Here is a 27,924-nt window from a genome sequence, read left to right on the forward strand (position 1 = left end):
TTCAGTAAATATGTTTATTCAGAGCTTTTGATGTTTCTTCAAAATATAATACTTTCAAGTGATAAAATGCATTCACTTTGTCAGTGTTTTTTTCTTATTTTTTCCATAAAACTATAATTGCTGATATCATAGATATGCATAGATATATGGTATATAAAAGGAACATTAGGAGATGGTCTATAAATCCAGAGATGATCGTACAGTAGAAATCTCGGATTGGTTCTATAATTAAGTGGCTGAGTAACCTTGAGCAAGTCACTTAGTCGCTCTGTGCCTCACCTGTGAAATGAGGAGCTGTGCTAGGTGATACCTGGGCCTTGAGAAAAGAATGGACATAAGGAGACAGCTGACTCAGTCAGGAAAATAGAACCTGCTCTAGATATCCCAGGAAGGAAGAGCAGTAACCTAGAGCGTTAAATGCTCTCTCAGGTAATGGAAAGGCCGAAATAACCAAGGTCAAGGAGACCACGGCTGTCTCTTAGCTTCTTCACTGGCTACCAATGAATTAGACTCTGCTTCTTACCCTCCAGGTCAGGAATTACAGGAAAATTCCACGAATGGTCACAGCTGCCTATAGCACCCATGAGAGAACTTCTAGAGGCTACCACAAAACCTTGAGTGTGCCAAAACCCACACATCGACAGACCACTGCTCACACATGTACTTCTTTGCCACCGCCCAGATCTCAAGCAAAGGCTTCTCACTGGTAGACTCTGAAAGGGCACTCTGCTGACAGGGCATTTTGGAAGACGTGTTGCCAAGCTACCAGTCCTTGGGCTGGGGGGAGATCGTTGAAGGGGAGGGAGGTGCTGAGTATCATGGACACCCTGGCCCAAGGATTAGGGGTGTGATGACAAAGCAGCAGAGCGAGACGTAAAGGAAGGCGTGCAGATACATTCAGGAGTCATGCGGGGGAAGGTCTGCGTCAGAAATTTGCTTCAAAGGAAGAAGTGAAAGATTAGATATGGATTTTTTCCTTTCACACTAGCAAGTCAATGTAATCTATAAATCAAGTCTCTTGGGTTCTTCTACTGACTATCATGTTCTTTTTCTCTGTCTTTCTTGTAACTGGGAACAATATGCTTGCCCCCTCATAGTGCAAGAATAATGATTTGCCGGCAGAAGCTCCATGAATCAGCCTTTGCACTGAACATGTTATATTGTTTGGGAACCCAGCTAAATTTTTCCGTAACTGCTTTAAAAGTGATTTCCATTTAGAGCTAGGTGGAACAAATTCCTGCTGCTGGCTAAATCTTCTTTTTCTTTTTCTATGAACAGAGTCTCATAAAAAGGACTATTGCTCTTTTGTACATCTTTTTCTGTGATGCATTTTGTGTTGGGGTCTATGAAGGAAGCTATCTAAAAATGCATTGTGTTGTAAAAATATCCTCTTAACTCTACCAGAATTCAACTTTTTAATAGTTGTCTTTCTTCCCCCTTTATGTCTCTTTTTCAATTACGTCTTTCCCTTTGGTACACTGCCAAATTAATGTTTCTGGATCTTTCATAGACACCTACAGTGACTGAAAGAATCCATCTTCCACCTTTGAAATCCTCATTACACTCCAGCAGTTTGCTGACTGCAAGAATTCAGACCCCAGATATAGGGAGAGAGAATCACTTTCAATAGGAAATCTCACATTATCAGTAGATGAAACTCAACTATTTTTTATGATACATAAATATAATAGGCATCCCTTCGAGCCGATTTCTGGTGTGTATCTAAGTTATGTTATGGCAGACCTCAGCTGATAAAAATGCTGCTATTGATTTAGTAAATGCTGTCGATTTAGCTTATCTCAACATTTTAGTGTTGTTATATTTATTTTAAGCCGTACAAAGGTCCATGTTTTCTTTATAAGTCAGCTGAATCAGAAACTTATCTCTCTGCCTGTTCACACCTTCTTCTAACTTCTTAACTGCAGGGCCAAACTAACTTCACCTAGGGACTGATTTTCTACTAAGGGTGACAAAAGACTTGCATCGGTTCCAAAGTGTCACTGTGTCATCATCCAGTGGAACAGTCCCCTAAAAAAATGTTAGTCTCGGGACTTCTCTAGCGTTCCAGTCGTTAAGACTTCACCTTCCAGTGCTGGAGGTGCAGGTTCAATCCCTGGTTGGAGAGGTATGATCCCACATGCCTTGCGGCCAAAAAACAAACATAAACAACAGAAGCAATATTGTAACTAATTCAATAAAGACTTTTAAAATGGTCCACATTTTTAAAAAAATTATCTTAAAAAAATGTTAGTCTCTGTGTAAAGATGTGGTAAGCCACAAGTTAGAGCTGACCAGTTGGGACATAGAGTAGGGATCCAGATACATAGGTCAGAGAGGATCCCACCAACCTCTCCACTGACCAAGAGGAGAAAGATGCAGAGATTCTAAAGCAGGAAGTTTAGTTCAGTGCAGTCCCTCAGTCGTGTCCGACTCTTTGTGACCCCATGAACCACAGCACACCAGGCCTCCCTGTCCATCACCAACTCCTGGAGTTCACCCCAACTCATGTCCATTGAGTCGGTGATGCCATCCAACCATCTCATCCTCTGTCGTCCCCTTTTCCTCCTGCCCTCAATCTTTCCCAGCATCAGGGTCTTTTCCAGTGAGTCAGCTCTTCGCATCCGGTGGCCAAAGTATTGGAGCTTCAGCTTCAACATCAGTCCTTCCAATGAACATTCAGGACGGATCTCCTTTAGGATGGACTGGTTGGATCTCCTTGCAGGAAGACCAGGAGCCAAAAAGTCAGCATGGGCAAAGAAAATTGAGCAGAACCATCAATAGAGTCATGAAGTTATTGATCCATCAAAGAAATGTAGAGAAGCTGTAATGTATGTAGCAGTCAAGTGGAACGCCTCCTTTTAAGGGTGGGGAAAATGAGGCTCAGAAGTGATTAAGTATCATACACCAGACAGCGGCCCACCAAGATGAGACTGATGTCAGTACAGTCTAGCACTTGACTCTATAGCAACTGTTCTCTGTAGCAACAGCAAACGGATAAGGAGAACTGATATGAAGACTCTAAGAAACAATATAGCAGGAACTCACAAGTCCAATAACTTGTTGAAAATAAACATTTTTTGTGCTGTGTGTAGTTGCTCAGTCATGTCCAACTCTTTGTGACCCCATGGACTGTAGCCCACCAGGCTCCTCTCTCCATGGGGATTCTCCAGGCAAGAATACTGGAGTGGGTTCCCATGCCTTCCTCCAGGGGATCTTCCTGACCCAGGGATCAAACCCAGGTCTCCTGCAGGCCAGGTGAATTCTTTAACAACTGGGAAGCCACCAGGGGAGCCCAATAACTTGTTAAAAATAAACATCATTTTAGTAGCTTGAATTGTGTCCCCAGCAAAAAGTTATGTCCTAAAGTCCAGTTCCTGTGAGTGTGACCTAGTCGGAAATAGGGTCTTTGCCAGTTTAATGAGGTTAAGGATCTTGGGCTGAGCCCGCCCCCAGTCCAGTGATGGTATCCTTACAGGAGAAAGGATGGGGGGGAGGGGGGTACTTGGCAGAGATACAGAGAAGAAGGCCATAGGAAGATCCATGTGGAGAGCGAGACAGGGTTTGAAGTTATGCTGCAATGCACCAGGAGCCGTCAGAAGAGGCAAGGGCATTTCCCCCTCCAGCCTCCAGGGGGAGCGCTGCCCTCCTAGCGTCTGTGGTTTCTGATTCCCAGCCTCCAGAGCTGTTGAGAGAAGACATTTCTGTTGATTTAAGCCACCAAGTTTGTGGGGCTTTGTTGCAGTAGCCCAAGAAAGCAGATACAGTTGTGAATACGGATGCAACCATGAATGCTCCCAAAGTTTAAAAAAAAAAAAAAATCTGGGAAGATGGTTTAGTATTTCCAATAGTTATTTTTTATTAATTTTAATAACATGCATGTTATTAATCCTCCTGAACCCTCAGGAGACGTGGGTTCAGTCACTGAGTTAGGAAGATCTCCTGGAGTAGGAAATGGTCACCCACTCCAGTATCCTTGCCTGGAAAATCCCATGTACAGAGGAGCCTGGCAAGCTACAGTCCGTGAGGTCACAAGAGTCAGACACAGCTGAGTGACTGAGCATCTGAAGTGACATTGCTTTTAACTTTAATATTGGAAGTAACTATACATGTAAGGGCTCTTCTGAATGTTTCCACCCTAAGGTCCTAAACATTTAACATTGACCTAAAAGTCCCTCCTCACTTCCCCAGCCCCATTCCCTCCCAACTTCCCTACCCCCGGTGTTTCAGGCACACCAGTCTCTCTCAGCCCACAAATACACGGACCCACTCCCACCTCGGGCTATGTCTCATGCTTCCCCCCAGGTTGTCATACCCATTTGCCAGCCAACACCTCCTTCCCCAGTCTGAAGTCAGCTCCGAAAGCATCACTGTTTAGAAGCCCCTACTGCCTCTTTAGGGCTTCCCAAGTGGCACTAGTGGTAAAGAACCCACCTGCCAGGAGACATAAGAGACTCAGGCTGAATCCCTGGGTCTGCAAGATCCTCTGGAGGCGGGCATGGCAATCTTGCTCGGAGAATCCCATGGAAGGAGGAGCCTGGTGGGCTACATGGTCCACAATGTCTCAAAGAGTTTGACACGACTGAATGGCTTAGCATGCCTGAACATGACCGACTCTTTAAAATAAATCAGCCGCACCCTCCCCCTCACTTTATAAGGTATCCTAACACCTTCCCCTCCCCTCGTAGTAATCATCACTGTTTGTAATTCCCACTGACGACGTTGCTATATTGCGTGTCTTTCTCACCAGCTCCATGAGCCCAGGCACAGGACTGTTCGCTCAGAACCAGTGCAGTAGCTGACAAATAACAGGCCAACCTAAATATTTGGTAAATAGATGAGTGGTAATGTTTAGACTTGCATGAAGTTATGGTCCATTATTTCCACTTCAGCTTCTTCATCGTTCACACTTAGAGCTGTCCTAGTCTCAGCATATAAAACTGAAACTGTAGGAAAATGAGTGTGCTGTGCTTAGTCACTCAGTCATGTCTGACTTTTTGAGACCCCCATGGTCTGTAGCCCACCAGGCACCTCTGTCCATGGAATTCTCCAGGCAAAAATAACTGGAGTGGGTTGCCATGCCCTCCTCCAGGAGATCTTCCCTACCCAAGGATCAAACCCAGGTCTCCCACATTGCAAGCAGATTCTTTACCGTCTGAGTCACACATAGTCATAGCCCCCTTACTAATATATTATAATGATGTCTTAGTTTTTCTCCTGTGAGTTTTTTCATAGCTGAAATTCTGCTCTGTCCCAAAGGCATTTTATAAATAAGTCAACATAACTATAGGGGCTGTAAGAGCTTACAGTCATTTTACCACGGTGTTGATTTCCTTGGAAATGCCAGCTTGCCCTAATTATCTTTATTCATGAGTGGAATTGGTGAGCATTTGTTGGCCACCCACCAGATTCCAAAGATCGTATTCCAAAGTATCCTAAAATCTATAAATGAGAAAAGCAGCTAACCAGAGCAGTAACAAAGGTAAGCGTCATGGCAGTGGATCTGCAGAGTGCAGACTGAAGTGGTGAAGGACTGGGATGAGCGTAAAGGGCTGAATAAGACCAGGCTGTGGGCATCACAGGAATATTTCCAGAGGCAGTAGCTCTACTTGTTGTTCTTGTTCAGTTGTGAAGTTGTATCCGAGTCTTTGCCAATGTGTTGGAGCTTCAACTTCAGCACCAGTCCTTCCAATGAATATTCAGGATTGATTTCCTTAAGGATTTACTGGTTTGATCTCCTTGCTTGTCCAAGGGACTTTCAAGAGCCTGCTCCAACACCACAGTTGGAAAAAATCAAGTCTTCAGCACTCAGTCTTCTTTATCGTCCAACTCTCACATTCATACATGACTACTGGAAAAACCATAACTTTGACTATATGGTCAAATGACTTTGTTGGCAAAATGACATCTCTGCTTTTTAATGCACTGTCTAGGTTTGTCATAGCTATTCTTCCAAGAAGCAAGAGTAACTCTGAAGATGAGTCTTAAATGAAGAGTGGAAGAAAGTGAATAAAGCTATAAAGGTTGGTCTAGGGCAGGGTTTCTCCTCCTTGGCATTTTGCATCTCTGACAGCTTGAAAAGTGATGCCAGTGTGACAAGTGAGATTCTCCGGACATTGCCAAATATCCCCTGGAATGCTACATCCCCCACCTGAGAGCTATGCCTTGGGGCAGAGAAGATCTGAGTAACTATGAGCATTTTCCCAGAGCTCTTTTGAGGAGTGCCTAGAGGGCTATGGAGGGAGATGAGGGAAAAGGTAAGATACAGTCTTAAACAGGAATTTCATGTGTTAAGCTAAGGTGTTTAGAACTTTATCCTGAAAGCTCTTGTGGGGAATTGAAGGATTTCAAGTAGGAGATAGACAAGGGTCACTTTACGTTTAAGAAAAACCACTCTGGTTGTCACTGTTGTTGTTTAGTCACACAGTTGTGTTCAACTCTTTGCGACCCCATGAATAGTAGCACTCCAGGCTCCTCTGTCCTCCACTTTCTCCTGGAATTTGCTCAGCTTCATGTCCATAGAGTTGGTGATGCCATCCAACCACCTCATCCTCTGCCACCCTCTTCTCCTCCTGCCCTCAATCTTTCCCAGCATCAGGGTCTTTTCCAAAGAGCTGGTTCTTCGAATCAGGTGGCCAAAGTATTGGAGCTTCAGCTTCAGCATCAGACCTTCCAATGAATATTCAGGGTTGATTTCCTTTAGGAATGACTGGTTTCATCTCCAGGCAGTCCAAGGCATTCTCAAGAGTCTCCAGCACCAAGATTCGAAGCTGGTTGCCATGGAAAGAATGAATTGATTAGGGGTCAGATGCAGGTTGTAATCTAGGAGAGCAGTGATGAGTGAGGATGACAAGTAAAGAGAAGTATGAGACTCAGATCAAACCTCTAGGACTTTGTCTAGGATGGCGTCTAGATTCTTGACTGGGATGAAGAGAAGGTGGTAACATAAATGTTCTCCATTAGCAGTTGAAAATTAAGCCCCATGAATCTATGAATAGAGAAACTATTCTGAGGCTTGAACACAGAAAAGATCACTTGCAAAGTTTTTTAAGTGTAATCTAGGTGAACTCATGGTGTAAAAATACAAATAGCTTTACCTAAGGCTTCAAATTCAATTAGGCCTTCAGCAAAGATTCCTTGAGCAAACTGTCAAAAAAAATTACTAGTTTTAAAAGTAATCAATATAATAGAAAACCTTAGTAAATTTCCACCACCACCACCTGCCCCCACTCAAGCAATATCTTAGACAAGTGAGGCAAACGCAAATTGAAGAATTGAAGCCATTTTTCTTTCCTGATTGTACAGAAAATTGTCTCATTTCTTTGTTTTACTTTCTGAGTCTATATCATGATAACAGAAAAAAGTGGCACGTTTGGATATTTTTAAATATCCAAGTAGCTGGATCTTTGACAATACTAAGATAAGTGATTGTCAACAGAAACTCCTAGCATTTGGCAGAAGTTCTGATTCCATTCAGCCCTTCTTAGTGTACGAGGCACATCCTTTTTGGGAGAATGGACCAGAGATAATTTTGTGAGCCCCTAATCTAGAGGGAGGAGAACAGGTTCTGAAGAGACTTCGCAGCTGGATAGCGCTGTGAAATACTCAAAGGCAACTAACAATCCAGGACTAAGCGCAATAGCTTTCATAGACTGTGTTGCAGAAAAGTTCTCTGCTCCCAATTTCACAAAGCTATAAGGGGCTTCCCTGGCGGCTCAGCAGCAAAGACTCTGCCTGCAATGCAGGAAATGCAGGAGACGCAGTCTTGATCCTAGGTCAAGAAGATCCCCTGGAGGAGGACACAGCAACCTACTGCCTGGAGAAGCCTGGCAGGCTACAGTCCATAGCGTCACAGAGTTGGACATGACTGAGAAGCTGAGCGTGCATGAGTGTTCCTTACTCTTCAACATGAGGAACATAGGAAATTCAAGGATTTGAATGGTGGTCCGAGAAAATGTGGGCAAAGTTCAAAACAAATACTTTAGCTGAAAATTATTGTACAACTGAAAAAAGCTTTAACTAAAAAGACTGTCTAGATTTAGCCATATGCCAACATCCAATTGTTTGAGCAATTGTTTGAGCAATTCCCAAATAGAAATCATTCAAATTGCAGCAAGAATGTTAAGATCACCTGAAATCTTGAAGAATACATAAGAGGTATTCATGCATAAGTAGGAGGTTTAAATGGATTTTCAATGTGTTGATTGACTGTATTTTCGAGTATTGGGCTTCAATGACATAAAAAGATAGAAATTCTTACTAATCTAGATAATGATGTATGCTTTCTTTTAAAAATCATCAACCTTACTATCTTTAAAATATCACACATTTAACAGAACAGTTTGTGTGTGAGTGCTCAGTTATGTACAACTCTTTGGGACCCCCATGGTCTGTAGCCTACCAGGCTCCTCTGTCCATGAGATTCTCCAGACAAGAATACTGGAGTGGTTGCCATGCCCTTCTCTAGAGGATCTTCCCAGGGAAGATTTGATCCCAGGGATCAAACCTGGGTCTCTGTGTCTCCTACATTTGCAGGCAGATTTTTTATTACTACTGGCGCCACCTGGGAAGCCCAACAAAACAGTTTAAGTCATAAATCAAGCTAATTCAGAAATTAAAAATTATAAAACACGGTTCACACTGATCAACCTTACAATTAATTCTTTACTATTTCTAAAACACACACTTTTATTTTCATGTCATATATGCCACACAACATGCTTGGCGTTTTAAATGCATAGCTCAATTGCTCTTCACAACTATGAAGGTAGACAGAAGATTATTCCCCTTTTACTGAAAATGATGTTAACATCCCAATGAAATTACTTACCCAAGGTCAAACAGCTGGAAAGTGGCCATCCTGTGATTAGGGGGCTGAATTCCCAGGTGACTCGGTGGTAAAGAATCTGCCTGCCAGTGCAGGAGACACAGGAGGCGACAGTTCGACCCCTGGGTCAGGAAGATCCTCTGGAGGAGGAAATGGCAACCCACTGCAGTGTTCTTGCCTGGGAAATCCCATGGACAGAGGAGCCTTGTGGGCTACAGTCCATGGGGTCTCAAAGAATCAGACACGACTAAGCGACTGAGCATGCACATAACTAGCGGAGAGTATTTTCCCTCTATGTTATGAGGAACAAAAGAAACACAAGCGATAAGTTCACTGGTGGATTTTGAATAAAACTTTGATAAAGACAAGTTGTTATGGATACATCAGATAGTACAGCCCGTTCTCAGATGGAAGAAGGACTATCTGGATGACCCCATGGAGTGCTGGATTTATCTCCACATCTGTATTTTAATAATACTGTTGTGTGTGTGTGTGTGTGTGTGTGTGTGCATGCTCAGTCATGTCTGACTCTTTGCAACCCCATGAACTATAACCCACTAGGCTCCTCTGTCCATGGAGTTTTCCAGGCAAGAATGCTGGAGTTGATTGCCATTTCCTGGTCCAGGGGACCTTCCCAACTCAGGGATTGAACCCACATCTCCTGCATTGGCAGGTGGATTCTTTACCACTAGCACCACCTTCACTTCAATAATACTGTTACTTCTAATAGCTGTAGCAACTACACTCATCTCTGAGGGCAAGGGGAAGACAATAATTTTAGCAATTTTAAAATAATTTTTGAATACTTAAATATTGCACTTCCATACCAAATATTTTTCAGTGAAAATTTGGCCTGCCTGGATTCTAAAAGGCATTTGAGCTTCAAACTTTATTTAATGGTAGGAAAACATAACTGAATATTTAATTTCCTGAAATGGTTCCAAATTATAGAAACACAGAGAAAGCTTAAGTACCAGGGAACAAAAATTTTCAGAATTGGTAAGGATTCATAATTCATATCATACACGCAACACTAAACCTTTAAGTGAATAACCGTGCTGTTGGCAGCTTGAAAGAAATGTTAATTTTATTTATATTTTAAAATAATGCATTCAAAATCAAAGAAGCCTTAAACATCTCTGTATTAGAGATCATGAATAACATCAGTGACGTCAGGTTCCAGCTTAATCTTCTGAGAAGTATATTAAATTGGGATGATAATTGTTCAGTAAAATTTGTCCTCGAAGTATAGTAAATATGATTGATTTAATATATCATTGAGATTCTACTGCAAAAACGGCATGAAACAGCAACATTCTGTTGCTATTTTATAACTTGCATTTTTCTAAAGTGACCATTAGCATAATACAGTCACATCGTTAACGACAGTCTGCACAGATGAAATATTTCAAAGCCAGTATTACATTTTCATCAAGTAAATGACCATGTGTTTCAATAAACACAATTATGAATGTTAATATACCAACAGATTGAGTAATTTGATTTTTCAGCATGAGTATTTATAGGGGGAAACAAATTAATCATATTTGAGGTAACACTTAGGAATTCAAACTTTTAAAAGAACATAATCTGTTTCCCTGCAACTGTTCTTTGCTGGGCAGGAATCACGGTTGTCTTTCTGTGTTCCTTCTGGATAGGGATTGGCAGACTTTTTCTGAAAGAGTGAGATAATCGTTACCTAGGCTTTGCCAGCAGCAACTCTCTGTAGTATCTACTAAACTATCATGGTAGGTGCAAGTAGCACAGAAAATACATAAAGGGGTGGACATGGCTGTTTTCCAATAAAAGGGGGAAAACAGATTGTGGTTCTGACTGTCCCCTTCTGAGATCATCTTGTCATTAAGTAAATAGCCAGTGCAGAAGTGTTTTCATTGTAGGGCCAGAGAAGGTGGAGTGAATCATAATCTTTGTCTCAATAAAGATCCATGGGCTCCTAGTTGCAGAATATAAACATCCAAGGAAATCTGCTTCCCCTGCCTGTGCCAGCAGCCTGGGCCATTCCTGAGGAAGCAGCTCTCTACTCTCACATCCCTGCTCTTTTTACACCCCACATCCCACACACTTCATAGTCAAGAAGGCAAGAAAGGTGTGTGGCATCACTTCACTCGAGTCCCTTTTATCTGTAGGCACACATTTGGCATTAGGATGGTGACATGGACACAAATGGAAACTTAGCTGGGATAGCCTCTCAGAATCAAACTGACGGGCTGTTTCAGCCTGCAGTAACAACTTAATGATCACGTACCACCAGGGGAGAGAGTTTGATGGAAAAAGGCAATATTAAACACTATTAAAGATTAACCCTCATGTAAGCACAAAGAAATGTTTCTATTTTCACTTTTAATAAAAATACCTCAAAAATAATACATTTTTCTGACTCTTTAAGACTGTGCTGAGAACAGATTAACCTTTACCTGACAATATAGCTAACATTATAATGATCAATTTCTGGATTCCTTTTTGGCAGCGTAGCTGTAAATGTAGATAGTGTGAGAACTACTTATCCTGGTGTGAGTCCCAAAACATAATTTCTTGAAATAATCCACATCGTGATCATAATTTTTTAGCCTTCTTTAGTCTTTTGGTCTTTTCAGTTTGCCTTTTTGCTAATTCCATGAATTCCAGTGTGAAGAGATATATACATAAAACCACAGTGGATAACATCACAAAGCTGAATTTTCTGTAGCATTAATTACTTAATATAACAAAGTGGAGTTCTCCACAGGAGCATCTCCACACTTGCCACCAGTTGTCTGAATTCCATCCCCAAGACCCGAACTGTTTTCTGTCACACTGGTAACTAGTATCTTCTTATCAGGGTCTGTCTACTCTGCCCATTTGTAAACTAAAATTACAGAGGAGGATGATAAGAAATTTTTGTATCATTTCAAAAATCTGTTAAGATGTCTTGAGAAGTTATGAGTTGTTAATCCCATCAGCATCATTAGATGGAAAAGAACACATGCCTACCCTTCTTTCTCTAAACGTCTCATTCATGTTGACTCTTAAATACTTTAAAATTAAAATTTTTAACCTCTAATGTTGAGATTGAATAGCCTATATAGTGACTTTCTTATGGATCACATTTTTTTTTCCTTGGCTGAGACTTTCTGATTTTCATTTACAAAGCATGCTTGTAATTGCTCATTGAAGCGTTCTTAAAACAGCTGCTTTAAAATCTTTACAGATAACCCTTAACATCCCTGTCATCTCGGTGTTGGGATCTTTTGATATTCTTTTTTCTCTTCTTCAATTTGAGATCCTCTTATTTCTTGGTATGATGAGCCATTTTTTTCTGAAATGTAGACATTTTGGTAATTGTGAGACCATGGATTTGATGCTGTCGTCTTTTCTCTACATTTATTTTTCTTTTCCTCCAACCTCCACCCCTTTAAACTGAAGCTCAAGTAGAACTAGAAAAAAGTTAAACATTGGCTCGCAGATAGAGCTTGGTACCTCATGCGTCACACTTAAATTCTCCAGGGAGAAGGGGCTTGTCATTGCAGCGCCTTTCTCAGCCACAGTGGTAGCAAGGCTAGGATACCACCCCCCTTCCACTTGCTGTCTTCCAATGTCACTTATTTTCTGAGTACCAAAGCAGCCCCCCCAGTTTCCAGATCATCACTCTCTGATCATATGTAACCATAATTCACTAGTGAAGACTTAACTGGGGAGGACACAAGTTTGAACTTAGGAATCACCAAAGTACTGTTTTGAAAGAAATACAAGTTTATTGACTTCAGTTGTAGGCTTAATTCAAAATCATGGATAGAACAAAGGAAATGCCTTAGAGGGCCTATTTTAAAGCATAGAGCTGACCCATTTGTACATTAGCAGAAAGTAATGTGCTTTAAATCCTTAAAAATAGCTTGTTTTCTTGAGTAGATTAACCACTGCTTTTAAAACCCTATTTATTTATTCCGTTGACAAAGCTCAAGTAAATTTCAGCAAAACTCTTTTCTGAGTTTTCACAAATTCTGAAGTAGTGGAATCCAGCTTAGAAGCTTGAATATATGTGATGTTTCCACTTAAAAAGCATAAATTAAGCTGCTTTGTACCATGAGCACTAGACTCTGGTTTGGCACAATTGTTCCATGATCTGAAATCTGCGCTATTTTCTGGGTGAGTCATTTCCCATAAAATTTAACAGTGTGTATTACCTGATGGTTTGAGTTTATGATCTGTAAATACTGTGCCTTTACCTCTTTGAATATTTATTTCTTTTTTATAGTTAATTTGGCCTTTCATTGATTAAGCATCTGGTTGTACAAAGTGCTTGCTGATACCAAAGACTGAAAACACTGTACTCTACACATTTTAACATAATTTTGTTGAACATGTTTTTGCTTAAACGTGACTGAGAGCTGCAAAGTTTGACTTAGAGTAATACAGTAACACGACTTGGAAACTGAGAAAACCTAAGATGGTCTTGTAGAAGACTTGGCTCACTGTTTTACAAATGACATTTGAAATTTAGAGAACAATTCAAGCTTGGAGCAAATGGTAAATCAAAGATAGTTTAGATCAATTACACCCACTGTGCAAGATGTTTCTATGTTGATAGCTTGTCTCCCTACCCTCAGATCAATTTGGCAATTTTACCAGCTAATTCTTATATTTATGATTCATAAAATACAAATTTGCTTCCTTTTACTGAGGGTAAGTGAAGTATGGGTAGAGGAGAACTGCTCTTATTTCACCTTGAAGCAGAACAATATGAATTCCTAGTAAATTTTTGAAAATAAATGTTACTTGTTGTTTGAACGCAGCGGCAGTAGTGTATCTTTTTAACTTTATAAGAATTTAGAGGTTGATGATTCACTATCACACTCTCGGTACTAGAGTGCTGAGGCAATTAAAAAAGAGACAGAAATCAAAACATCAGTTTAGAGTGTGTTCCTCTAGCCTACAGTCTCTTCAAGTCCTCCTTTTTACTAAAACACATAAAGTGATCAAAGTACCAACTGCATGCTCACGACATTTAGAAAACATAAAAAGCCCCAGCTGCTCCTGACGTTACACTCTTAGGACAAGGTAATAGGCATTGTCCATAGTCCACATGACTGTTGAGTATTCAAACTGTGATTGTTGTGACAGATATTTTCTTTTATTGGTGGATAATTGATTTAACATGTTGTATTAATTTCTGTTATATAGCAAAGTGATTCAGTTATACACAATGCATACACATTCTTTTTTTATGTTATTTTCCATTACGATGTGTCACAGGATATTGACTAGAGTTCCCTGTACTATATAGGAGGACCTTGCTGTTTATCCATTCCATATTAACAGTGTGCATCTGCTAATCCCAGACTCCCAGTCCATCCCTCCCCCACCTCCCCTCAGCAACCACGAGTCTTTTCTTTGTCTGTGAGTTTGTGTCAGTTTCATAGATAAATTCACTTGTGTCATATTTTAGATTCTACGTGTAAGTGATGTCATGCGGTATTTGTCATTTTCTTTCTGACTTATTTCACTTAGTATGATAATCTCCAGGTCCACTCATGTTGCTCCAAATGACATTATTCCATTCTTTTGATGGCTGAATAATATTCCATTCTGCCTGCATGTACCATGTCTTTTTCCATTCATCTGTCAATGGACTTTTAGGCTGTTTCCATGTCTTGGCTACTGTGAATAGTGCTGCTATGAACACAGGAGGGCATTTATCTTTTGGAACTTTAGTTTTGTCTGGGTAAATGCCTAGAAGTGGGATTGCTCGATTATACGGCAACTCTGTTTTTAGTTTTTGGAGGAAACCTCCATAGTGTTTTCCATAGTGGCTGCATCAACTTACATCCCCACCTATAGTGTAGGAGAGTTCCCTTTTCTCCACACCCTCTCCAGCATTTGTTACTTGTAGACTTTTTTAATAATCCATTTTGACTGGTGTGAAATGGTATCTCATTGTAGTTTTGGTTTGCATTTCTCTAACAATTAGCAATGTTGAGCATCTTTTCACATGCTTGTTGGCCATCTGTATGTCTTCTTTAGAGAAATATCTATTTAGGTGCTCTGCCTATTTTTTGGTTGAGTTGTTTTGTTATTTTTGTTGAGTTGTATCAGCCGTTTCTATATTTTGGAAATTAAGCCTTTGTTGGTTGCATCATTTGCAGGTAGTTTCTGCCGTTTAATAGACTGTCTTTTCATTTTGTTGATGGTTTCCTTTGCTGTGCAAAAACTTGTAAGTTTAATTAAGTCCTATTTTTTTATTTTTGTTTTTATTTCTATTGCCTTGGTAAATGACCTCAGAAAACATTAATATGATTTATATCAGAGAGTTTTGCCTATGATCTCTTCTAGGAATTTTGTGGTATTATGTCTTGTATTTCACTTGTTAGGCCATTTTGACTTTATTTTTATATATGGTGTGAGGGTGTCTTCTACTTTCATTGGGTTACATGTAGCCGTCCAACTTTCCCAAGTGGTTCCAAATGGTCCCAAGACCACTTGCTGAAGAAGCTGTCTTTTTCCCATTGTATATTCTTGCTTCCTTTATTGAAGATTAATTGACCATAGGTATGTGGGTTTATTTCTGGGCTCTCTATTCTATTTCATTGATCCGTGTGTCTGCTCTATTCCCAATATCACAGTGTTTTGATTAATTTGTAGTGTTATCTGGAGTCTGAGAAGGGATATGCCTCCTGCTCATTTCTTTTTCCTCAGGCTTGCTTTGGCAATTCTGGGCCTTTTATGATTTCATATAAATTTTAGGATTATTTGCTCTAGTTCTGTGAAAAATGTCATGGGAAAAAGTTGATAGGGATCATGCTAAATCTGTAGATTGTCTTGGGTAGTATGGCCCATTTTAATGACATTGACTCTCCCAATCCAAGAGCATGGGTTATCTTTGCATTTCTTTGACTAATCTTTAATTTCCTTTATTAACATTTTATAGTTTTCAGCATACAAGTCTTTCACCTCTTTGGTCAGGTTTATCCCTAAGTGTTTTGTTTTTCTTAATGTGAAATAATTACTTTGTATACAAGGGGATAAATATTAAAACAAATTTGTAATTCACTTAAACTTTTTTTAAAATTTGACTATGAAAGAATTTTGAATTACAAATGTGGCTCCCGTCTGATTTCTGTGAAACACACTCTAGTTGGTGGAGATTTAACTGTGTCTAAGGGGAGGAGGATAGACTAAAAAGAGTAGAGAGGAAGAGAAATCCTGGCTGTGGGCTCCCCTAGAAGCTGACTAGTCTAGGCTACTCCATGTCCCTACATGACTTATGAACGGAAGTGGAAGAAATCTCCCCTCAGGAGAGTACTCCTTCTGCCAGGTGTCAGCCCCTTCAAAACTGAGCCTTTCAAAGCTCCGATTGGCATCGTTGCCTCATACTTCTCCCAGAAACTTGCTTTCTTGAAGTATATACTTTCTCTAGGCTTTGGTGAACATTAACTATTCAAATTGCCATATAAAATCCCCCTTTACCATCTATTTTCCTACTGAAGCATGACTTTGCTTTCCCTGGAAAGAAAAGTGTGAAAAATGAAACACCTACCAATACTCAGTCCTCCAAAAATCTTACACTCACAGTCTGTCAGAGATAACAAACAAGACTGGTTCTCTGATATTTGAAAAGAAGTTCTGCCCATGCTGATTCGAACATGTTCCTTTTCAAACAGAGATCCTGCCCACTCTATATGGGCTACAAAACCCCCGCAGAAGTGATATTGCCTCTCTAATCCAGACTCCCTGGGAGAAAGTCTCTCGTCCTAAATAAAGAATGCCTTCTCTGCCCTATATCCAAGCTCTGCTTGATAGTTGGAGGTCCAAGAAGCCATCTGGATCCCTGAGATAAATGGTTCTCCTTGCTGAATCAAGGCATGACCTGGTACATTGCTCAGTTCTTCAACTGAGCTCAGCCTGGATGAGTTCCTGCTGCCTCCTGCTCGGTCATGCTTCTTAACCTTAACTGCATGTTGGAAACACCTGAATAAATTTAAAAAGAAACAGGGCTCAGGGCTTAGGCCATACTAACTGCAGGAGCATCTCAGCTGCTAAGCAGGGGACCTGAAAAAGAAGTTGGCTAATCAGAGGACTCACTCAATGGTTCCGTATATTTTTTTCCCTGTTTATCTTGGTGAGGCTTCCCAGTTGGCGCTAGTGGTAAAGAACCTGCCTACCAATGCAGAAGATGTAAGAGATGCAGGTTCCATGCCTGGATCGGGAAGATCCCCTGGAGGAGAGCATGGCTACCCCCTCCAGTACTCTTGCCTGGAGAATCCCATGGACAGAGGAGCCTGGTGGGCTACAGTCCATGGGGTCACACAGAGTTGAACACGACTGAAGAGACTTAGCAGCAGTAGCTTTATCTTGGTTAATTTCCTTGAAGTCTGCAGCTAAAATAGAACTATGAAAAAGTCGAAAGGGCTGATTCCTATATTTTGACATTAAATTGCACAATTGTTTTTTTTTTCCAGTATATGGGATTATTACCCCTGTGGCTGTGTGATATCCATGTTATTGTTTTACTATGTTTGAAATTCATTCTTAAAATGGATTATCTCTAGTCTTCTTTAAGGTTGAAATAGTCAGGTATCATGTTGTTTAGATAACATATTGCATTGCTGATGGCAAAAGACTTCAAATGCTATGCACTTAATTTGAGAATCTTTTGCATTTTTACAAAATTACTATAATTGTGACTCTGAATTTTCATAGATTGTGTTATCAAAAGGAATCTGATAGCTATTAGGACTAGATGACTAAGTAGGGCTGATTTTGTAAGAGCCAGAACTGATCAGACAACAAATTCGTTGAGAACTTGACATTATAGGTAGAAGTTCTGCTCTTGTTGGTGCCTACTATTTATTGAGAGCAGGGATCTTAAGGATTGACATGGATAATTGCCTCTAAGAAGCAAAGCCCACCTATCATTTAGAGGCTAAATTTCAGAAATAAAACTCTGACACAATGCACTTGAACTTGATTAGAGTAAAATCAGACAGAGCTTTAGAAAAATCAGTGAATCTCTAGTGGAGATCTACATCTCTCAGGAAATTATCATCTACAGTTTATGCTCCAGAAACCATGATTTGCATCTGATGCAGACAGTTACTGCACCTGTTAGTAACATTGAAAATACGTGAGTCACAGCAAGAACACGCGCAATGTTGATTCCCTTCAGAGACCGCACTCTGAGAAATCCTTCCAGCTCTGACTGCACAGTACAACACTTTTAAAACTGAAGTCTGTGCTCATTTCTGACCCAGATCAGTTCAGTTCAGTTCAGTCTCTCAGTCATGTATGACTCTTTGTGACCCCATGGACTGCAGCATGCCAGGCTTCCCTGTCCATCACCAACTCCTGGAGTCTACCCAAAGTCATGTCCATCGAGTCGGTGATGCCATCCAACCATCTCATCCTCTGTCGTCCCCTTTTCCTCCTGCTTTCAATCTTTCTCAGCATCAGGGTCTTTTCCAATGAGTCAGTTCTTCACATCAGGTGGCCAAAGTGTTGGAGTTTCAGCTTCAGCATCAGTCCTTCCAATGAATATTCAGTACTGATTTCCTTTAGGATTGCCTGGTTTGATCTCCTTGTAGTCTGAGGGACTCTCTGACCCAGATACAGTGAACTAATGAGGTATTGCTTTCAAGGACAAAGAATAGACATTAATTAAAACAAAAATACTCCCCATATGGAAACGAGGGCTTTCTAGTATTGATGTTTCTGTTTACTTAGAGTAGAAGAACTCTGCTAAGAAGAAAACTAGATGTCACTGGAGTGTATTTTAACAAGTTCTTGGGTGTGTTGGTCAGATTGTGCTGTGCTGTGCTTAGTCACTCAGTCATGTCTGACTCTTTGCAACCCCCATGTTCTTTAGCCCGCCATGCTCCCCTGTCCATGGGGAATCTCCAGGCAAGAATACTGGAGTGGGTAGCCTATCCCTTCTCCAGGGGACCTTCCTGACCTGGGAATCGAACCAGGGTCTCCTGCATTGCAGGCAGACTGTTTACCAGCAGATCTACCAGGGAAGTCAATGGGTTAGATTGCATCCCCCTTAGGTGGTAGGTGGAATTCCTTATCCCTGGAACCTGGGGCTGTGTTCTTATTTGCCAAGTGCAGTAGTCATGTTAAGGTCACATTAGAGCAGGGCAAGCTGCAGGGCCCTGACTGGTATTCTTACAGGAAGGAGGAATTTGGACACAAACCCTTGGGGAGTGCCCTCACTATCTGAGGACAAAGGCAGAGACTGGAGGGATGGATCCACAAGACAGGAACACTATGGGCACCTGTCAGCCACCAGGAGCTGGAAGAACCTGGGGGAATCCCCCCTGCAGCCTTCCCAGGGAGAGCATGGCCATGTGGACACCTTGGTCTCGGACTGCTAGACTCTGGAACTGAGAGACAATGAATTTCTGGTGTTTCAAACCACCCAGTTTGTGGTTCTTTGTGATGGCAGCCCCAGCAAACTACAATGCTGGGTTATATCCAAACTTCTTACCTCTTCAAAAACCAAATCTGCATCCTTAAGAGAGTATAAGATAAAATGTAAATTCACAAATTACTCAGACTGCCCTCCGACTCTTTGGAACTAGTTCTGGGTTTGTATTATCCTTATAAATGCTGCAAGATTACTTTTTAAACCATATGTTCCCAAGAAGGAGGCAAGTTTCTGCATTAACAATACATAACTTTGTAACAATTAGCCATCTGTTTATAACACTGTTAGGGATTGACAGCATCTCAATGGAAGCAGGGAAAGCAACAGAAATATTATATCTGCCAAGTTCTAGTCATTTGTTATCTTACATTGTAATTTGTTGTCTCCAGAGATCACTAAGGAGAGAAAGAATCATGCCATGCTTCAAAATAAACTTTGTAAAGCAAGTAGCTTAATAGCAAATTAATGATGTGTTGAGAAGATCAAGACAAGATTTTTTAAAAGTACGATCATAATTTCTGCAGTGCAGCCAACAACACAAGCTTGGAAGGTTTCTCAAAAGAAGGTAATATTTATTTTCCCCAGAGAGCTATTTTAAAACTGGAGGATATTCCAAAAGTCTACAAGCAATAAATGCTGGAGAGGGTGTGGAGAAAAGGGAACCCTCTTACACTGTTGGTGGGAATGCAAACTAGTACAGCCACTATGGAAAACAGTGTGGAGATTCCTTAAAAAACTGGAAATAGAACTGCCATATGACCCAGCAATCCCACTTCTGGGCATACACACTGAGGAAACCAGATCTGAAAGAGACATGTGCACCCCAATGTTCATCGCAGCACTGTTTATATAGCCAGGACATGGAAGCAACCTAGATGCCCATCAGCCAGATGAATGGATAAGGAAGCTGTGGTACATATACACCATGGAATATTACTCAGCCGTTAAAAAGAATTCATTTGAATCAGTTCTAATGAGATGGATGAAACTGGAGCCCATTATACAGAGTGAAGTAAGCCAGAAAGATAAAGAACATTACAGCATACTAACACATATATATGGAATTTAGAAAGATGGTAACGATAACCCTATATGCAAAACAGAAAAAGAGACACAGAATACAGAACAGACTTTTGAACTCTGTGGGAGAAGATGAGGGTGGGATGTTTCTCGAAAGAACAGCATGTATACTATCTATGGTGAAACAGATCACCAGCCCAGGTGGGATGCATGAGACAAGTGCTCGGGCCTGGTGCACTGGGAAGAACCCAGAGGAATCGAGTGGAGAGGTAGGAGGGGGGGGATCGGGATGGGGCATACATGTAACTCCATGGCTGATTCATGTCAATGTATGGCAAAACCCACTGCAATGTTGTGAAGTAATTAGCCTCCAACTAATAAAAATAAATGAAAAACAACAACAACAACAACAAAATAAAACTGGAGGATAGGTTATCCTAAGATGACTTTTCTTAATGCCAGTTTAAAAAAAAAAATTGCTAGAGTTCAGATCTCCCTAGCTTGCTGTCATTCTTGATATCATGCGGTAAAGTCTAAGCTCTTTCAACCTCATCTCTTGGCTCAATGACTGGTTTCACAGAATGTGTTAATCCAGTGGGGCCTCTTTTTAAGAAGAAAGTAGCTTCAAATAAAATTCACAAAAAGTAAAACAAAGTCAATAGCAAGCATTGCCTATACGATTGGCTATAATATTATTTATTAAGAAATGAATTTTGTATGTTAGATGATAAAAGCCTTGTGGATCTCGCTCATACCCATATGCATACAATATATATGTTACAAACTCATTGTAATATGCAAAATATATGCATATGAGAATGTGTATTTTTAGATATAGATTACAAGCGAGCTTTATTTTAAATCCTCATAAGATAGATTTAATATCTGAGAACTCTCTGTGTAGAGTTCATATTTTGCTCAGCCTGAATGAAAAGCCTATATATGTTACCTCTAGAATCACTGTCTTTACCATGACAGAGGATGATAGCAAGAGACAAGTCTGGGTGAGAGATAGTGACCCATTGTTTCTTTGTTATAGATATCACTAAAGCAGAGCAGACTGATCACAACTTGTTTGCATTAGCCTGTTAATCTGAGCTGTTCCTTTGTCACCACAGGTGCTAGCCTTATAATTGTTCCATTCTGTATGAACCAGGCTTCTTCTATTTGTGATAAAGATTTGTACCTCACCTAATCAAAAGAGCATTCTATTGCAAGAAAGAGCTAAGTTTTTAATCCCAAAGGACAGATAGTTTCCATTAAAGCAGAAACCACAGATACGGTCCCTTGGAACTTAATCCTGTACCTTTCCAATACAAGGTGGATTATCAAGTCGTCAGCCTGTTCTTCCAGCAGATACTTATTCATCTACTTTGTATGAAGCTTTACATTATATATGTTATAAAGGAAGGTCCAGGTCATATCTATAAATGGTTCATAGCATAAAAGGGCAGAGAACTTGTGCGTAAATGAATACAAAATAAGATTATAGCTAGGTCTCCATGATTGCTTATTTACATAAGCATTCAACAAATCCACTGAAAATTTACTACATGCCAATTTTGTCCCAAAGGGTTATGGTGCATATTGAACAAGAATTAGACAGCCACCAACCTCACAGAGTTTGCAATCCAATTGAGGAACAAGATAATTAAACCACCAGCTATATTATAAAATCATAAGGACAATGAGAGATGAATTCTCAAATACTAAGGGAGGCCATAGCTAGGGCTCCAAGCCCAACCCATAGAGACCAGAAGAAATTTCACAGAAGTTGTATATAAGTTAAGACATGAAATGTGGGAGGCAGCCAGCGTAGAATATGTGGTGATGCAGATATAACCGATCACCAGTGAAACAGTTTTCAACAAACCACTTCAAGACAGCCTTAGAAACTGGAACTATCCTTCTGGCCTAACTACCATCAGAAAAGATATTATGTAGCCAACCATGAATTTAGAATGCCTGATATACCATTGTGATTATTATAGTAGAGGTTTAAAATGAAACCAGGGAAACATGAAAACAAGAAATTTACCTGAATCAAGAAGTTGAATAATTTCATGAAATCAAAATGTAATCCCAATAAAAGCATCCCATAAAAAAGGAGATCCTTTTGGCATAACGTACGTCCTACCATGCCTCACCCTCTTTAGCAGTATTTCCAATATGAGCATCAATTCCAGTAGTAGAATCATTAGCTTTTTAGATCAATTTCAGTTGTTCTCCCAGCATGCCTACATATTTGGTTTGTACTATAACTCAGTGGCAGCCATCTGAAATCACAAAATAAGTGTGCCGTAATCTGTGCCTTTTGATTCCACAGTATTGCATTCTGACAGTTTATCATTTGTTATAATCTATGATATAGTTCTTTACTGATTCTGTAATACTAAAGAGGGAGGTTGAAAGGTAATCTTACGTGAGAACATCCTACAAACGCAGTGCTTCAGCTTCAGATCTTTATGACTGGGGCCCTCTTCATGTGGCACTCGGTGGGGACCATGAGTAGAAAACTGTTCAGTAAAAAATTGTTAAGTGTCTCTGGGATCACTCTTTAATGAAAGAAAAACATTTTTTAATGTTTTAGTATTATAAAAAGGTGAAAGTGAAAAGCGAAAGTCTCTCAGTCGTGTCCAACTCTATGAGTCCATGGAGTGTAGTCCTCCAGGCTCCTCTGTCCATGGAATTCTCCAGGCCAGAATACTGGAGTGGGTAGCCATTCCCTTCTGCAGGGCATCTTCCTGACCCAGGGGTTGAACCCAGGACTCCTGCATTGCAGGCAGATACTTTACCAGCTGAGACACAAGGGAAGCCTAAGAATACTGGAGTGGGTAACCTATCCCTTCCCAAGCAGACCTTCCTGACCCAGGAATTGACCTGGGGTCTCCTGCATTGCAGACAGATTCTTTACTAACTGAGCTATCAGGGAAGCCCATATTGGAAGGTACTTGCCACTAATTATAAACGTTTAAAAATATACATACTATCTCCGGGATTCCCTGGTGGCTCAGATGGTAAAAGCATCTGCCCGCAATGCGAGAGACCCGGGTTCAATCCCTGAGTTGGGAAGATACCCTGGAGAAGGAAATGGCAACCCACTTCAGTACTCTTGCCTAGAAAATTCCATGGATGGAGGAGCCTGGTGGGCTACAATCCATGGGGTCGCAAAGAGTTTGACGAAACTGAGCGACCTCACCTTCACCTTCACCTTCATGCTATCTCCATCGTTTAGAGTGTGTCTCAAATCATTGCTTGTATTCACATGGCATAGATTATCTCTAGGAATTCATGCCCAAGGCTTTCATGACACTAAATGGCCCAGTGAAAGGAACTGATTTTGAAAGGTATAATCCAAAAAATAAGTTATTTACAAGTAAACCAAGTATCTTTCTCTTTCAGTGCAGCTACTTTACCAGTTCTCTAAGTGGTGGTACATGTAAGCAATGGAATATTAGTCATAAAAAGGAATGCATTTGAGGTAGTTCTAATGACATGGACTATTCATTGGAAGGACTGATGCTGAAGCTGAAACACCAATACTTTGGCCACCTGATGCGAAGAACTAACTCATTTGAAAAGACCCTGATGCTGAGAATGATTGAAGGCAGGAGGAGAAAGAGACGACAGAGGATGAGATGGTTGGATGGCATCACCGACTTGATGGACATGAGTTTGAGTGAACTCCAGGAGTTGGTGATGGACAGGGAGGCCTGGCGTGCTGCAGTTCATGGGGTCGCAGAGTCAGACACAACTAGTGAGTGAACTGAAGTGGATGAACCAAGAGTCTATTATACAGAGTGAAGTAAGTCAGAAAGAAAAACAAATATGGTGTCTGAACGTATATATGTGGACTTTAAAAAGATGATACTGATGAACCTGGTTGCAGGGCGGTACTGGAGATGCAGACATAAAGAACAGACGGTGGATGCAGTGGGGAAGGAGAAGGTGGGACGGATGAATTGAGAGAGTGAGATTGAAACAGCGACATTACCGTATGTAAAACAGGTAGCCAGTGGGAATTTGCTATAGGACACAGGCAGCTCAAACCCGGTGCTCTGTGACAGCCTAGAGGGCTGGGATGGGGTGGGAGGTGGGAAGGAGGGTCAAGAGTAGCAGGACGTGTATATGCCTTTGGCTGATTCATGTTGATGGATGGCAGAAACCAACACAACATTGTAACACAGTTATCCTCCAATTAAATAATTTTTTTAAGGTTTAAAAAAAAGCTAAAACTTGGCTACAAAAACTAGCCACTTTCAGCAACTCTCCCTGCTCCTCGGGATCTTGGAATCGTTCGCTGTGTATGTGACACAGTGCATCATTGCTTTGTTCCTGCATCAGTATGTCATTTTCAAAATGAAAACAAATACATCAATTATATAAAGTAGGATGAGAATGTATGGTTTGATCATAGGGTCTTGCTTTCAGATTAGGCCCCAAACAGTATGAATTTGAAAGGAAAAAAGGTTTGAGAATATAATAAAAAGGAAAAACACTAGGTTGACAGCAATGTGTTCAGAAAATGAGAATTTCAAACTGAACTGTTGAAGGAGCTAAATTTATGCAGACAGAGCTAAAAAGAAATGAATCCACTCTGGGGGCAAAAACCAGCACATCACAGACAAAGAAAGTAAGTAAAATAATAAAGGGATATTAATTGCAGCTTTCCAGAAAGTGATGATTTCAAAATAATTGAGGAAAGGAAGTAAAAAAATAAACTACAGTGTAAAGACTCACTTTTGATCCAGAGGGACACACAAGTCTCCCTGAATAATGATTTTCATTATGGTTTTGGTTTTCTTGTCTCCTTGCTTGAGGACAGACTGCAGAGTGATGGAAAATATAGATTGAGGCTAATAACTTTGTGTCAAGGATAGAATGGTCTGACCCAGTTTCACATCAGCTTATAATTTCGCCTAGAGAATTTTACAGCTCATCAGTTTACCATTTAAATTGATCATTGTGAGCTTCTTTTAAGTCATCTAACAAATGTTTATTAAGCATCTCACTTTTTGCTAATAGTGGGGGAAACATAAAAAATAATTCACAATCCTATGAGACAGGCATTATTATTATTATGCCTATTTAACAGATGGGGAGACTGAGGCAAAGGTGTCTTAGATGCCCAAGGTCATGAGGCTAGTAAATGGTAGGACTCAAGTGTCAACTCAGGTCCTCTAAGAAGCAGATGCTAAAACAGGATTCAACGTTCAAGAGATTTATGAAATTTGACTGGGATTGAAAAGATGGTGAAAGAGTTAAATGTTTCCAAACTCAGGTCCAGCTGCCCGCTGCTCAGCATTCAGTGTTGGAGAGTCAAATGTTGGTAGAAATCCAACACTGCTTTAAGTCTGAAGACAGCATTCTGGGGAGAAGATAGACACATGTCCCAGATCCAACTCTGAAGATTCTGCTCAGCCATGAGAGTTTTTGAAGGGAAAAGGGACGTAATCTCAGTTAACTATTGAGAAAGGGGTCAGAGTCATCAACACCCCCACTGTGTGCAGACTTGCTGACTTCTTGCGATCTTTCTGTAGATGCTCTCTTGTTCACACAGTGTATTCACAGTTTATTTGGGAGATTACTGAAGGGGAAGCTAGGGAAGAGATCTGGTCATCTGTTACTTATTCTTCAATTCCACTTCTATAACCTATGGAAAGAACCAACAAGTTAGGCAAGGCATCGTGTGATCAAAAGATTTCGAAGGTGTGCTTGGGTTAGAGGTGGGTAGGGCATGAGGGTGCCTAGCTTAGGGTTCATTGCAATATAGCTTTGCTAGAGTGACAAGACAAAAAAGGGGCCTCCTGCAAAGAGTTCTTTCCTGCCAAAAACTGCTTACAGGAGGAGACTGGTAGACATGCCTTAGACCATAAAGCAGGTTGACTGTGTGGAGGAAGGTGGGAAAGAAGGAAGGGAGGGAGGTTCATTGAATAGGAAAATTCTCGAGACTGTGGTTCAATTCTTTGACATTATGGCAAGGCTGAGAAGCTATTTCACTGATGCCCCAGCTGAGACCTTGACCCCCCAGTCTTGTGCCAGAGTGTACATACTCAGCCATCATGCCATGATGAGCCTGTTCCTAATATCCAATCAAATAATACAAATCTTTACATAGATCAGTAGCAACCTCTGTTCTTACATATACATTCTTCCCATTCTTGGAGTCCACTTCTGCTTATATTGGAGCTAGAACACCTGAGCCAAATGTGGTGCTTCTCTTTCATGAAAACAGGTAGAGATCACCTTGGCTGTAAAATGGAACATAAGGAAGATAGGGTCCCTGTGTAGCTTAACCCCCTTGGAAGTTAAGAGGAGATAGATTCTGGCTCATCCCCCTGGCCTAGGATGGGGTCTCTTTCACAACCCAGTATGGTTGGTTGTTTTGTTTTGTTTTTTTCCTTGCATTTTTAAATTACTTTACATACACAAATGAAACTGATTTTAAAATCACTGAAACCCTTAGAGGAAAAAACCAGTGGCAGAGCCAGAAAGAACAAACCTCCACTTCACTCACCGCACATGTTTTACTATCGTGGATGCTCTATGGGAGTGGAGGAGCCTTCTGCCTCTGTGTCCCAACTTAGTGCACTGTTATACGAAGCATTATTTTGACTCTTTTGGAATTTCTCAAGAAATAAGGCACTTATTATTCATGTAGCGTTTAGTTTGTGATGCCTACCAGGCAGAGACCACCAGGAACACAGGAGGGGAAGTTAGGTTTCTGAGCCTCTTGCACTGAGGGAGGTGTGAACCATCAGTCCACTGGGGGTGTCCTAGTAACAGACCAGGGAGAGTTTATAGGATTTGGGTGGTGGCAGGTGATTTGGAGGAGAGTTTAAACAAATATGGGAATTCCCAGGTAGCGCAGTGGTAAAAGAATCCACCTACAAATGCAGGAGATGCAAGAGATGTAGGTTTGATCCCTGGGTCAGGAAGAATCCCTGGAGGAGAAAATGGCAACCCACTCCAGTATTCTTGCCTGAAAAATCCCATGGACAGAGAGGAGCCTGGCTAGCTGCCGTCCATGGAGTCTCAAAGAGTCATACACGATTGAGCAGGCATATAGATCACATCTCAAAGCAGTGAAGATTTATTCTAGACTCGGGGTTCTTGGGGCTTCCCTCACAGTTCAGTTGGTAAAGAATCCACCTACAATGCTGGAGACCCTCTTTCGATTCCTGGGTCGAGAAGATCCCCTGGAGAAGGGATAGGCTGCCCACTCCAGTATTCTTGGGGTTCCCTTGTGGCTCAGCTGCTAAAGAATCATCCTGCAGTGTGGGAGACCTGGGTTCGATCCCTGGGTTGGGAAGATCACTTGGAGAAGTGGATGCAATGTGATGATTGAGAGGTTACTATTTTTCTCTAAGAGGCAAGAGGAACACGCCAGGTGGGGCTATTTGTCAGTATGAAAGGAATCATACCCACTCGTGGAAGCCAGGAGAGGGAGCTGCTTCGTTATTTTTGTGGCCACACAGGGCTCTGTGTGTTTCAGTTCAGTTCAGTTCAGTTGCTCAGTCATGTCCGACTCTTCGCGACCCCATGGACTGTAGCGCGCCAGGCCTGCCTGTCCATCACCAACTCCCAGAGTTTGTGTGTTTAGACATGATGAAGTCTTTTTCGGCCTTGTTTCACCAAGGTCATGAAGTGACCCTGCTTGATG

At 41.0% G+C, this 27,924-nt stretch overlaps 1 protein-coding gene across 1 annotated transcript in view; it reads left to right on the top strand.

The window, feature by feature from the left end:
- CNTNAP2 (contactin associated protein 2) overlaps window positions 1-27,924 on the top strand; it is a 2,193,843-nt gene that overhangs the window by 1,656,598 nt on the left and 509,321 nt on the right. The window lies entirely within an intron of this gene.

This window comes from Cervus canadensis, chromosome 3 (assembly GCF_019320065.1).
Source record: "Cervus canadensis isolate Bull #8, Minnesota chromosome 3, ASM1932006v1, whole genome shotgun sequence".
NCBI classification, from domain to species: Eukaryota; Metazoa; Chordata; class Mammalia; order Artiodactyla; family Cervidae; genus Cervus; species Cervus canadensis.